Genomic DNA, 11,505 nt, shown 5'->3' on the forward strand with positions numbered 1-11,505 from the left:
TCCCATTTCATCTGGCTTTCCCAGCGTCTCCCTTTACCTCCAGCTCTCCTCCCACCCACAGGGTAAACAATACACCCCCTCCTTCTGCCAGTGTTTGGCTCTGATGTTCCTGTGTGACGCCCAAGATCAAATACAAAGGGGAGAGTGTTATTCAATATGGGTTGTGTGTGTGTGCGTGTCTCGCTGTCTCTGTTTGCCCGTTCGAGGCCTGTTCAAGGTTCGTTCGAAGCCCATTCAAGACCTGTTCGAGACTCGTTCGGGACCTGTTCGAGGCTCGTTCGAAGCTTATTCGAAGCCCCTTAGACACTTCTTATTCAAAGCATGTCTTATAGATATCTTCAGTTTATATTCACAGTATAATGCTTTTACAATGAGTTCGATACGATGAATTTCCCTCAAACGAATCTCAAGAGCTTACATACTGGCTTTCCCCCAGCAGATCCCCCCCTCACAGACAGTGGCATGGACTCATGTAATCATGTTTTCTCTCTTATAATGACGAACGTGGTGAGGCATGGGTAAGACATGGCCCAATCGAGGTCATCTCGTGTGAAAGAAAAAAAAAAAAAAGGAAAAGAAACGGCAAATCAATTAGCGCTACGTAGGTGTCGATACACCTGGCTCTTGAGGGAAGAAAGGGTTACGCCAAGAGGAAGGGAAAGAGAAAAGAAGGAAGAGAATTCAACATCCACAGATTTTCCCCCCACGTTGAAAGCAAGGATAAGCGAAGACATGACAAGAGCTCTTAAGCTCCAATGATAGATTGAACGATTGGAACACTTCGTTCACACAGAATGGAAACGAATCAAAGAGATGACGCGACAGAAAACGGAACGAGACATTAAAAGACGAAAAAAAGGTATTTATGTCGTTAATGAAATGGTGAACGAATGGAAATAGGAAAAAAAAGAAAAGAAAAATGGTAAATACCTGTGTATCGAATCAAGATACTGGAAATCTGGAAAGAGAGATTAAGATGCAGACTATCGAGAGTAAAACGTCTTTCCAGTATACAAAATTAAGTGCCGAAAAAAAGGGAATTTCACACACACACACACACACACACACACACACGGACACAAATACATGTTTAGAATTCCACGCTGTAACCTTTAGGTCCCAGAGCTTTTCCTCCGATGCTCAAATTCAAGCTATAGAATCCCCCTAATTGACATTTGCATCTCACCATCGTTTTAATTCCCCAGTGTCGCCTTCTTCCTCGTCCTGGTTATCAATTCACACCACGATACGTCACACAACTCCCGGATCTCAACACTGGCGACGTCCAACGTCTTCGAGCTTGCTTGACGTCGGAGGGCGAGACTCAGGACTAATTCGCTGAATAATCCAAGTCTTTCATGAATTTTAGGATTTTACCAAGATCGCTTTTTGGCTACGAGGGTGCACGGCGGGCTGGGGGGATGAGGGGGAATTAGTCGTGCCATTGATACGAAGTAAAAGGAGGTTTAAAATGCGCGAATGTGGCAGGACGCCGCTGGGATGTAAATGTACTGGCAGGCGAGGATGAGGAGGGGACAGTGGGGGAAGGTGGGAAGATGGCGGGAAAGGAAGACAAGGGAAGATGTGGACTGTGGAGGAAGGTGGGAAGATAGCGGGAAAGGAAGACAAGGGAAGATGTGTGGGTGACAGAGGAAGACATTACGAGGTGGAAGGAAGACGAGGGTATACAGTAGAATGAAGAGGGGAGGAAGTGGGTAATGATAGAAGACAGGGTGAATAGGGGGAGCGCGAAAGAATGTAAAGGGATGGAATGGGATATGAATGGACTGTAGTAATGACGGGGCGAATGGGTAAAAGATATGAACACAAGAAGTGCAGGGAATATGTATACGTGGATACAAGAGGAATAACATAATAGTAATTGGGTGAATAACGAAAGATAGACAGAGCAAAGGAATGGAAATAGGTGGTTGATAATGAGAACGGAGGGAATAGGCAAAGGAAACGAAGACAAAAGATGAAGATGGGAAGAGTTTCAACTTTATATGGTTACAAGAAGAAAAACAATATTGATAGCAGTGAGGTGATCGGGTGGGGCTGAACCGTTAACTAAGCTATTTTCACACGAAATGGGCCCACGAAAAGCCGACACGAAAAGAGAATGAGCAATACTAAATACAGGATTTATCTATTACGAAATCTTCTTCTTCCTTCAACATATCAGTCTAATCCCCTGACCCAGCCCTTTGTTGATCAATCCCACTCACCATTTACCATCCTACATTGGACGTCTCTGGTCATCTATCCATCTATCCATTCGCTCTGTCTATCCACGAGTGAGCGATCACCTTCGGCGAGGCAGTGTCATCACCAATGGACGGGAAAGAGTACACAAACTCTTTCTCTCGTCGAGAAACTACTTCGCTCCACGGAACAGTCCTTCCCTTCTCCTGTAGTCTGGGACCTACAGGAGCCTCACGCCCTTCCTCTCCAGCTCATGCACGTCCTCCTCCTGCACGCTTACGATAACATCTCGCTCACGTGATGGTATGATATCCTTATCTCTCTTATCGCTGCTCGATATCTCGCCCCAAGTGCTGATGATCCAGGGTCGAATACGTCACATGGCTGCTCGGTTTGTTATTGTTTACACACACGGTAAACAATGACGGAAATAAATGAATGAATCATAAACAGGATTCTATTATTTTTTTTTTGCTTTTTATTTTTTGTGATGGTCTTCCTCGTCTGTGTTGATTTTACAGATTTAATGACTTTTGAAATTTTGTTGCATATTTGAATGTTTTCATCGTGTACGTCTTCCATTCGATCTTTCATTTTTCCTTAATTACCGATTAATATTTTCTCACATTCGCGTCTGTTTTGATCATTTTCATTATGAAAAATGAACAGATCACCTAAATGTCACTTGTGGCGTTAAATAGGTTCATTGGAGTAATAACATGATCATACATCAATTGGTGATCTTTTTAAACATTGGTGTGCTACACTGGCAACATCCTCAGCAGGAGAGTAGCGAGGCTGGGAACTTCCTCAGCAGGAGAGTAGCGGTGCTGGGAACACCCTCAGCAGGAGAGTAGCTTCGCTGAGAACACTCTTAGTGGGTGATCGACGCTGCAGAGAACACTCTCAGCAGGAGAGTAACGGTGCTGGGAACTTCCTCAGCAGAAGAGTAGCGGTGCTGGGAACTTCCTCAGCAGATGAGTAGCGGTGCTGGGAACTTCCTCAGCAGATGAGTAGCGGTGCTGGGAACTTCCTCAGCAGGAGAGTAGCGGTGCTGGGAACATCCTCAGCAGGAGAGTAGCGAGGCTGGCAACATCCTCAGCAGATGAGTAGCGATGCTGGGAACTTCCTCAGCAGGAGAGTAGCGGTGCTGAACTATAATTTCTGACAATCTTCAACGACTCGCCTCTCAGAAATCAACAGTTTTCACTCCACATCGTTCATTCCTCTTCGTCGAATTGAAATTCCTTCACACCCACGTATGACCCCGTGATCACAATTTCCCATAATGTTCCATACCTTTTTTTTTCTTTTATTTAGACAGTTTTCAATTAATTTCCAGGAACTCTATGAGTCATTAGGGCGAGGCAACAGGCAAAGACCATCAAATAAACTGGGTGTGATATTTGCGATGGCATATATACACGGAACTCATGCAAATTAATGCAAAAACGAATGATCTGGCAAATAGGCGATAGCTGTAATTACCAACCGTAGGGTAAACAATCCATTACCATCAGTGTTCGAAAAAAAAAAAAAAATGGGTAAAATTAATTCCATTTTATAGTTATGGACGCCGAGTGTATCAATATAGGCGGTCATCTGGCTGGTGATTGGCTGCCGCCCGTACTACGTCACCGTGACGTCACGTAGATCAAATAAGCCCCTCCCTCCCTTCCTCCCAAAAGCCCCCCCACACACCAGAGACCCTCCCAGCGGTCGCTTACGCCTCATTACTTAACGCTGAAAGTGATTCTCTCTCTCTCTCTCTCTCTCTCTCTCTCTCTCTCTCTCTCTCTCTCTCTCTCTCTCTCTCTCTCCTGACGCTTGTGGTAGCCAGCGCGCCACCTCGCTGGCGCACAAGAGTACACGCCTAGCCACTATATACTCTCCTGGTTCAAAAAAATCCAGCCAAATAGAACTAGTAACTTGAGGGACGTAGGGAATTTACTAGCCATGATGTCGAAACGCAACTGGCTAGGAAGAGCGCTCGTAATATACGCCGCTACGCAGGTGTTTACGATTAGGATGCGTACGCTAAGTTTGCCTATAAAACCCCCTTTACATAATCTAAAAAGACTTTGGTCAAGGCTCACCAAAGATAAATAAATGGTTAATGATAACACAAAAGGGATGTATGGACATGTGAAGCCCAGCTACCGAAGCGTGGTTCGACTCCAGCTTCGAACCCCCGATTTGACTCAGGTTTTAAAATCTTGCTTGAAAATGTTTGGATCATAGTGTTAACACCTACACCAACTCTCGCTATCTCTTCTCTCCCCGATACAGGTAAACTAGTTTCTTGCAGGAACTCTTCTTTATAATGTAACTACTCATTCAACAAGCCAATTATCGACTTAGAAATAGATTTCAGGACCTAATTATAGACGTGTGTCTGGAGGCTTACAGGTTAAAGAAGGCGTCTATACTCCATTTCCAAAGATACATTTCGCAGTAAAAAATAAAATAATAAATAAATAATAAAATAAATAAAATAGGATAATAAAATAAATAAAGTACAGATGGTTGACCAACAGTTTACCTTCCACCATTCAGCTTGAGCTGACGGTCATCCAGGGTAATGTCAGCTTGAGGTGAGGGTCAGCCAGGGTAATCCCAGCTTGAGCTGAGAGTCAGCCAGGGTAATCCCAGCTTGAGCTGAGGGTCAGCCAGGGTAATCCCAGCTTGAGCTGAGGGTCATCCAGGGTAATGCCAGCTTGAGCTGAGGGTCAGCCAGAGTAATCCCAGCTTGAGCTGAGGGTCAGCCAGAGTAATCCCAGCTTGAGCTGAGGGTCAGCCAGGGTAATCCCAGCTTGAGCTGAGGGTCAGCCAGCGTAATCCCAGCTTGAGCTGAGGGTCAGCCAGGGTAATGCCAGCTTGAGCTGAGGGTCAGCCAGGGTAATGCCAGCTTGAGCTGAGGGTCAGCCAGGGTAATGCCAGCTTGAGCTGAGGGTCAGCCAGCGTAATCCCAGCTTGAGCTGAGGGTCAGCCAGGGTAATCCCAGCTTGAACTGAGGGTCAGCCAGGGTAATCCCAGCTTGAGCTGAGGGTCAGCCAGGGTAATCCCAGCTTGAGCTGAGGGTCAGCCAGGGTAATGCCAGCTTGAGCTGAGAGTCAGCCAGGGTAATCCCAGCTTGAGCTGAGGGTCAGCCAGAGTAATCCCAGCTTGAGCTGAGGGTCAGCCAGGGTAATCCCAGCTTGAGCTGAGGGTCAGCCAGGGTAATCCCAGCTTGAGCTGAGGGTCAGCCAGGGTAATGCCAGCTTGAGCTGAGGGTCAGCCACAGTAATCCCAGCTTGAGCTGAGGGTCAGCCAGCGTAATCCCAGCTTGAGCTGAGGGTCAGCCAGGGTAATCCCAGCTTGAGCTGAGGGACATGCAGCCTAGCACGGACGTGGGTGCAGGTGGGGCTACAGAGCGCCACCTGCACCCACCTCCATCCCACACTGGGAGACGGGCGCTGACCTGTACTGGACTGTAAACACATAATTTACCTGGACTGTAACCACATAATTGGTAAATGTGGGACATAAGTGGTAAATGTGGGACTCAAGTGGTAAATGTGGGACTCAAGTGGTAAATGTGGGACAAGTATATCTGGGACATAAGTGGTAAATGTGGGACATAAGTGGTAAATGTGGGACATAAGTGGTAAATGTGGGACATAAGTGGTAAATCTGGGACATAAGTGGTAAATCTGGGACATAAGTGGTAAATGTGGGACATAAGTGGTAAATGTGGGACATAAGTGGTAAATCTGGGACATAAGTGGTAAATGTGGGACATAAGTGGTAAATCTGGGACATAAGTGGTAAATGTGGGACATAAGTGGTAAATGTGGGACATAAGTGGTAAATCTGGGACATAAGTGGTAAATGTGGGACATAAGTGGTAAATGTGGGACATAAGTGGTAAATCTGGGACATAAGTGGTAAATGTGGGACATAAGTGGTAAATGTGGGACATAAGTGGTAAATGTGGGACATAAGTGGTAAATCTGGGACATAAGTGGTAAATGTGGGACATAAGTGGTAAATCTGGGACATAAGTGGTAAATCTGGGACATAAGTGGTAAATGTGGGACTCAAGTGGTAAATGTGGGACATAAGTGGTAAATGTGGGACATAAGTGGTAAATGTGGGACATAAGTGGTAAATGTGGGACATAAGTGGTAAATGTGGGACATAAGTGGTAAATGTGGGACATAAGTGGTAAATGTGGGACATAAGTGGTAAATCTGGGACATAAGTGGTAAATCTGGGACATAAGTGGTAAATCTGGGACATAAGTGGTAAATGTGGGACATAAGTGGTAAATGTGGGACATAAGTGGTAAATCTGGGACATAAGTGGTAAATGTGGGACATAAGTGGTAAATCTGGGACATAAGTGGTAAATCTGGGACATAAGTGGTAAATGTGGGACATAAGTGGTAAATCTGGGACATAAGTGGTAAATGTGGGACATAAGTGGTAAATGTGGGACATAAGTGGTAAATCTGGGACATAAGTGGTAAATCTGGGACATAAGTGGTAAATCTGGGACACAAGAAGTAAATATGAGAAAAGTTATAAGTCTGAGACTTTAATTAGTAAATCTGACATGTAAATATGAGACCCAATGTAAATCTGACATGTAGATATGAGACCCAATGTAAATCTGACATGTAGATATGAGACCCAATGTAAATCTGACATGTAAATATGAGACCCAATGTAAATCTGACATGTAGATATGAGACCCAATGTAAATCTGACATGTAAATATGAGACCCAATGTAAATCTGACATGTAGATATGAGACCCAATGTAAATCTGACATGTAAATATGAGACCCAATATAAATCTGACATGTAGATATGAGACCCAATGTAAATCTGACATGTAAATATGAGACCCAATGTAAATCCGAGATTAAATTGATAAGTCTGAGACTTTACTGGTAAATTTGAGGAAAGTTAAGATCCAAGACAGAAGCTGTCAATTTCAAGAAGGCCAATGGGAAAATTCCTCCATCATTTACGAGGTCAGCGGGAATATATCTCCTTAGTGAGGAGGAGGAAAAAATATTTGTGGTATCAAGAAAGAAAAACAACACTTGTGGTGTCTACAGAGACATCAGTCCAGAGGGAGAGATACTTGAAGATATCTACAGAGGTAACTCCAACATCCCAACAGTTGTAGTGAAGATATCATACGTTGTTCTTTCAATATCTTAGCTGTAAGGACAGAGAGATGTGAACTACTGATGAATGAAGACAAGGTTAAGAGACGGGGTTAACACGAGGGTAAAACACCCTCCCCGTGACACATACACGGACACACTCACGCACTTTATATATATATATATATATATATATATATATATATATATATATATATATATATATATATATATATATATATATATATATATATATATATATATATATATATATATTATCCCTGGGGATAGGGGAGAAAGAATACTTCCCACGTATTCCCTGCGTGTCGTAGAAGGCGACTAAAAGGGGAGGGAGCGAGGGGCTGGAAATCCTCCCCTCTCATTTTTTTTTTAATTTTCCAAAAGAAGGAACAGAGAAGAGGGCCAGGTGAGGATTATTCCCTCAAAGGCCCAGTCCTCTGTTCTTAACGCTACCTCGCTAATGCGGAAAATGGCGAATAGTTTGAAAGAAAAGAAAGAATATATATATATATATATATATATATATATATATATATATATATATATATATATATATATATATATATATATATATACGTATATATATATTATACTTTCTTGCTGTCTCCCGCGTTAGCGAGGTAGCGCAAGTAAACAGACGAAAGAATGGCGCAACCCACCCACGTACACATGTACATACATACATATACGCCCACACACGCACATATACATACCTGTACATTTCAATGTATACATACATATACATACACAGACAGATACATATACATACATGTACATATGCATACTTGCTGCCCACAGCCATTCTCGTCGCCACCCCGCCAAACATGAAATGGCATCCCCCTCCCCCCCGCACGCGCGCGAGGTAGCGCTAGGAAAAGACAACAAAGGCCACATTCGTTCACACTCAGTCTCTAGCTGTCATGTGTAATGCACCGAAATCACAGCTTCCTTTCCACATCTAGGCCCCACAAAACTTTCCATGGTTTACCCCAGACGCTTTACATGCCCTAGTTCAATCATTGACAGCACGTCGACCCCGGTATATCACATTGTTGCAATTCACTCTATTCCTTGCACGCCTTTCATCCTCCTGCATGTTTAGGCCTCGATCACTCAAAATCTTTTTCACTCCATTCTTCCATCTCCAATTTGGTCTCTCACTTCTCGTTCCCTCCACCCCTGACACATATATCCTCTTTGTTAATCTTTCCTCACTCATTCTCTCCATGTGACCAAACCATTTCAATACACCCCCTGGGGATAGGGGAGAAAGAATACTTCCCACGTATTCCTTGTGTGTCGTAGAAGGCGAGTAAGAGGGGAGGAAACCGGGGGCTGGATATCCTCCCCTCCCATTTTCAATTTTCTAAAGGAAGGAACAGAGAAGGGGGCCTAGTGAGGATTTCCGTCAAAGGATATACACTAAGTGTTCCAGACTATGTCACTCGGAGGTAGAATTTTGACAATGGCAAAAAAAACAGGATTATATCTATATCATTCTTTAGCATATATGTGAATCTAAGGTGTTACCGGACTCCACCCGGTCGAGGTTACACCGCGAGTGAAAAGTCACCTTTGGCGAGGCTGTGTCATCATCAGTTGACGAAACGGAAAACAGTTTTCTTTGAAAGGAGTTCATCCTCGCTGCTACCGATTGTAGCGCAGCCTTCGGGCTGCGGGAGATCTTGGAAAAGGGTGTTGGAGTAATCAAAAAGACTCTTTAAGAAAGAGTTCCTCTTGGAATCATGACTAGATTAAATGACGTTCCCTTTTGTGTGCCAAATGGTTACTAAGGCAGAATCTGTAACATGCCTTAGAAATACAGAGTACAAAAACTTGCTGTATCCATGAAATATCTAAGCAAAGAAGGCCATTTAAGTGGCAGACATTGAGGAGAAATGTATTGAGATACAACTCTGAATTACATACAAGAAATGCTTATGTTATATTGACCGGAGCAACAAACACAGGATAATGTCTCGCTCTATCAAAGGTGCTATCCTTCTCCTATTTTCACGAGCGACCTTCAGAAATTCACTTATATCCTTGTGAATCGACTCAGCACTTCATGTGTGCTCCATCCTTGATCTATCTACGTCTCTTCACGACTATTTCTGTAGACTAAGGTTTTTGGTGACGGTGGGGGGTTTCCAAAAGCGAGACAGACGTAGCCTAGTGATGGTGACTCCTAAATCTAAAGCCCTATTCCTTCTCCATTTCTCGTCCTAAAAACTACCCACGACTCTTTCCTCCATCACCCACGACTCTTCCCTCCATCACCCACGATTCTTACCTCCATCACCCACGACTCTTCCCTCCATCACCCACGACTCTTCCCTCCATCACCTTTGATAGATGATTCCATCACTCCACTCCGTAGCCTTACTTTATTGCCATCGTGAAAGCTAATCACCTCTCTCTCTCTCTGTCTCTCTCTCTCTCTCTCTCTCTCTCTCTCTCTCTCTCTCTCTCTCTCTCTCTCTCTCTCTCTCTCGGATACTCCACAGTGCGTGAATAGCCAACTCTGTCTTTTCCACCCACTTTAGATGCAAGAGATTCATCTCTCCTGAGTAGGGAATCTGATTATATATATATATATATATATATATATATATATATATATATATATATATATATATATATATATATAGGACCGACTTGGCTTCGTAGAGTGTACAATACTCTCACTTCCTGAACAGTAACCTCTCCAGCCGGATCATTAGACTTAACCCACTTTTTGCTACTTTGAGCTATTGGTTGGCTTTCTTTCCCTATTCTACAGGTATTACTTCGGTTTCCACACCCGCGGGGTAGGCTCCCCTCCTTCAGCGTGGCCCACTAGCTACACCACGCAGTGCTCAGCAGCCAAATACGTCGTAGCATTACCATGTGACCGATGGCTGGGTTAAGGCTGGGCCCAATGTGTTACCCAATTCATTCCCGACCTCAAAAAAGAAAGATTCAAAAATGATTTACCTTCTCTTATCTTTCCTCGCAAGCTTTCCACCCCAGACTCTCAAACCACCGCGCTCAGTTTGCCTCCTCTTATATAATTCTTATATTATTCCTAGTTTTTTTATATCTCATTTTTCCTCTCTATTGTTATATAGCTTTTATATCTTTCTCAGTTTTTCTATCCCGCAAGGCCAGGCCTCCATCAGGACCAGTGTCCATGACTGCACACCATGGCATTCATTGAGGGAATTCCTCACAGCGAAGTTGTGCTTCATTCTTTTTCTTTTCGTTCATGGTTTTCGTCGAACTCGTAGACCACAACGAGAGGATACATCTCAGTACTTGTGCGGGCGGCTCTTAGTCCCCTGACCATCTGCTATGTAGAACACGGGTACTATTAAGTACACACACCCACACTCACACACACACACACAGACATACATACACACACACCCGGCTTGTGTTAGTTTGTTTGTACACACCCACACACACACACACACACACACACACACACACACACACACACACACACACACCACACACACACACACACACGCACGCACACCCGGCTTTTGTTAGTTTATTTGTACACACACACACACACACAACCCCGTCGTGCAGGTGAACCCAAGTAAGTTCGCATGCAGACATTTACCTTAATGAAAAATTATGTATAGGAAATCTATGGGACAAATGACCCAGCAGGACGTCTGGCACCCCTCGTCTCGTCACTCAACATACCACTATAATTCTCGCCAGCAATGAACGAGCCAATAACACTACAATAACTGGTCAATACATTCCAGTGGTCAAGGGTGCTTATCCTGTAATACTTATTCGCCACTTATAGCCTCGCCAGTGATGACCATCGATTATCGCAGGATTATAGCAATTACGTTGGGCTGTATCCTGTTTTTATAAGGGGGGAGGGGGGCTTGTGTGTGTGTGTGTGTGTGTGTGTGTGTGTGTGTGTATGTGTGTATGTATGCGTATATATACAAACAAACTAGAACAAGCAAGGTGTGTGTGTGTGTGTGTGTGTGTGTGTGTGTGTGTGTGTGTGTGTGTGTGTGCGTGTATATACAAACAAACTAGAACAAGCAAGGTGTGTGTGTGTGTGTGTGTGTGTGTGTGTGCGTATATATTCAAACAAACTAGAACAAGCAA

Source organism: Panulirus ornatus, chromosome 8 (assembly GCF_036320965.1).
Source record: "Panulirus ornatus isolate Po-2019 chromosome 8, ASM3632096v1, whole genome shotgun sequence".
Taxonomy (NCBI): Eukaryota; Metazoa; Arthropoda; class Malacostraca; order Decapoda; family Palinuridae; genus Panulirus; species Panulirus ornatus.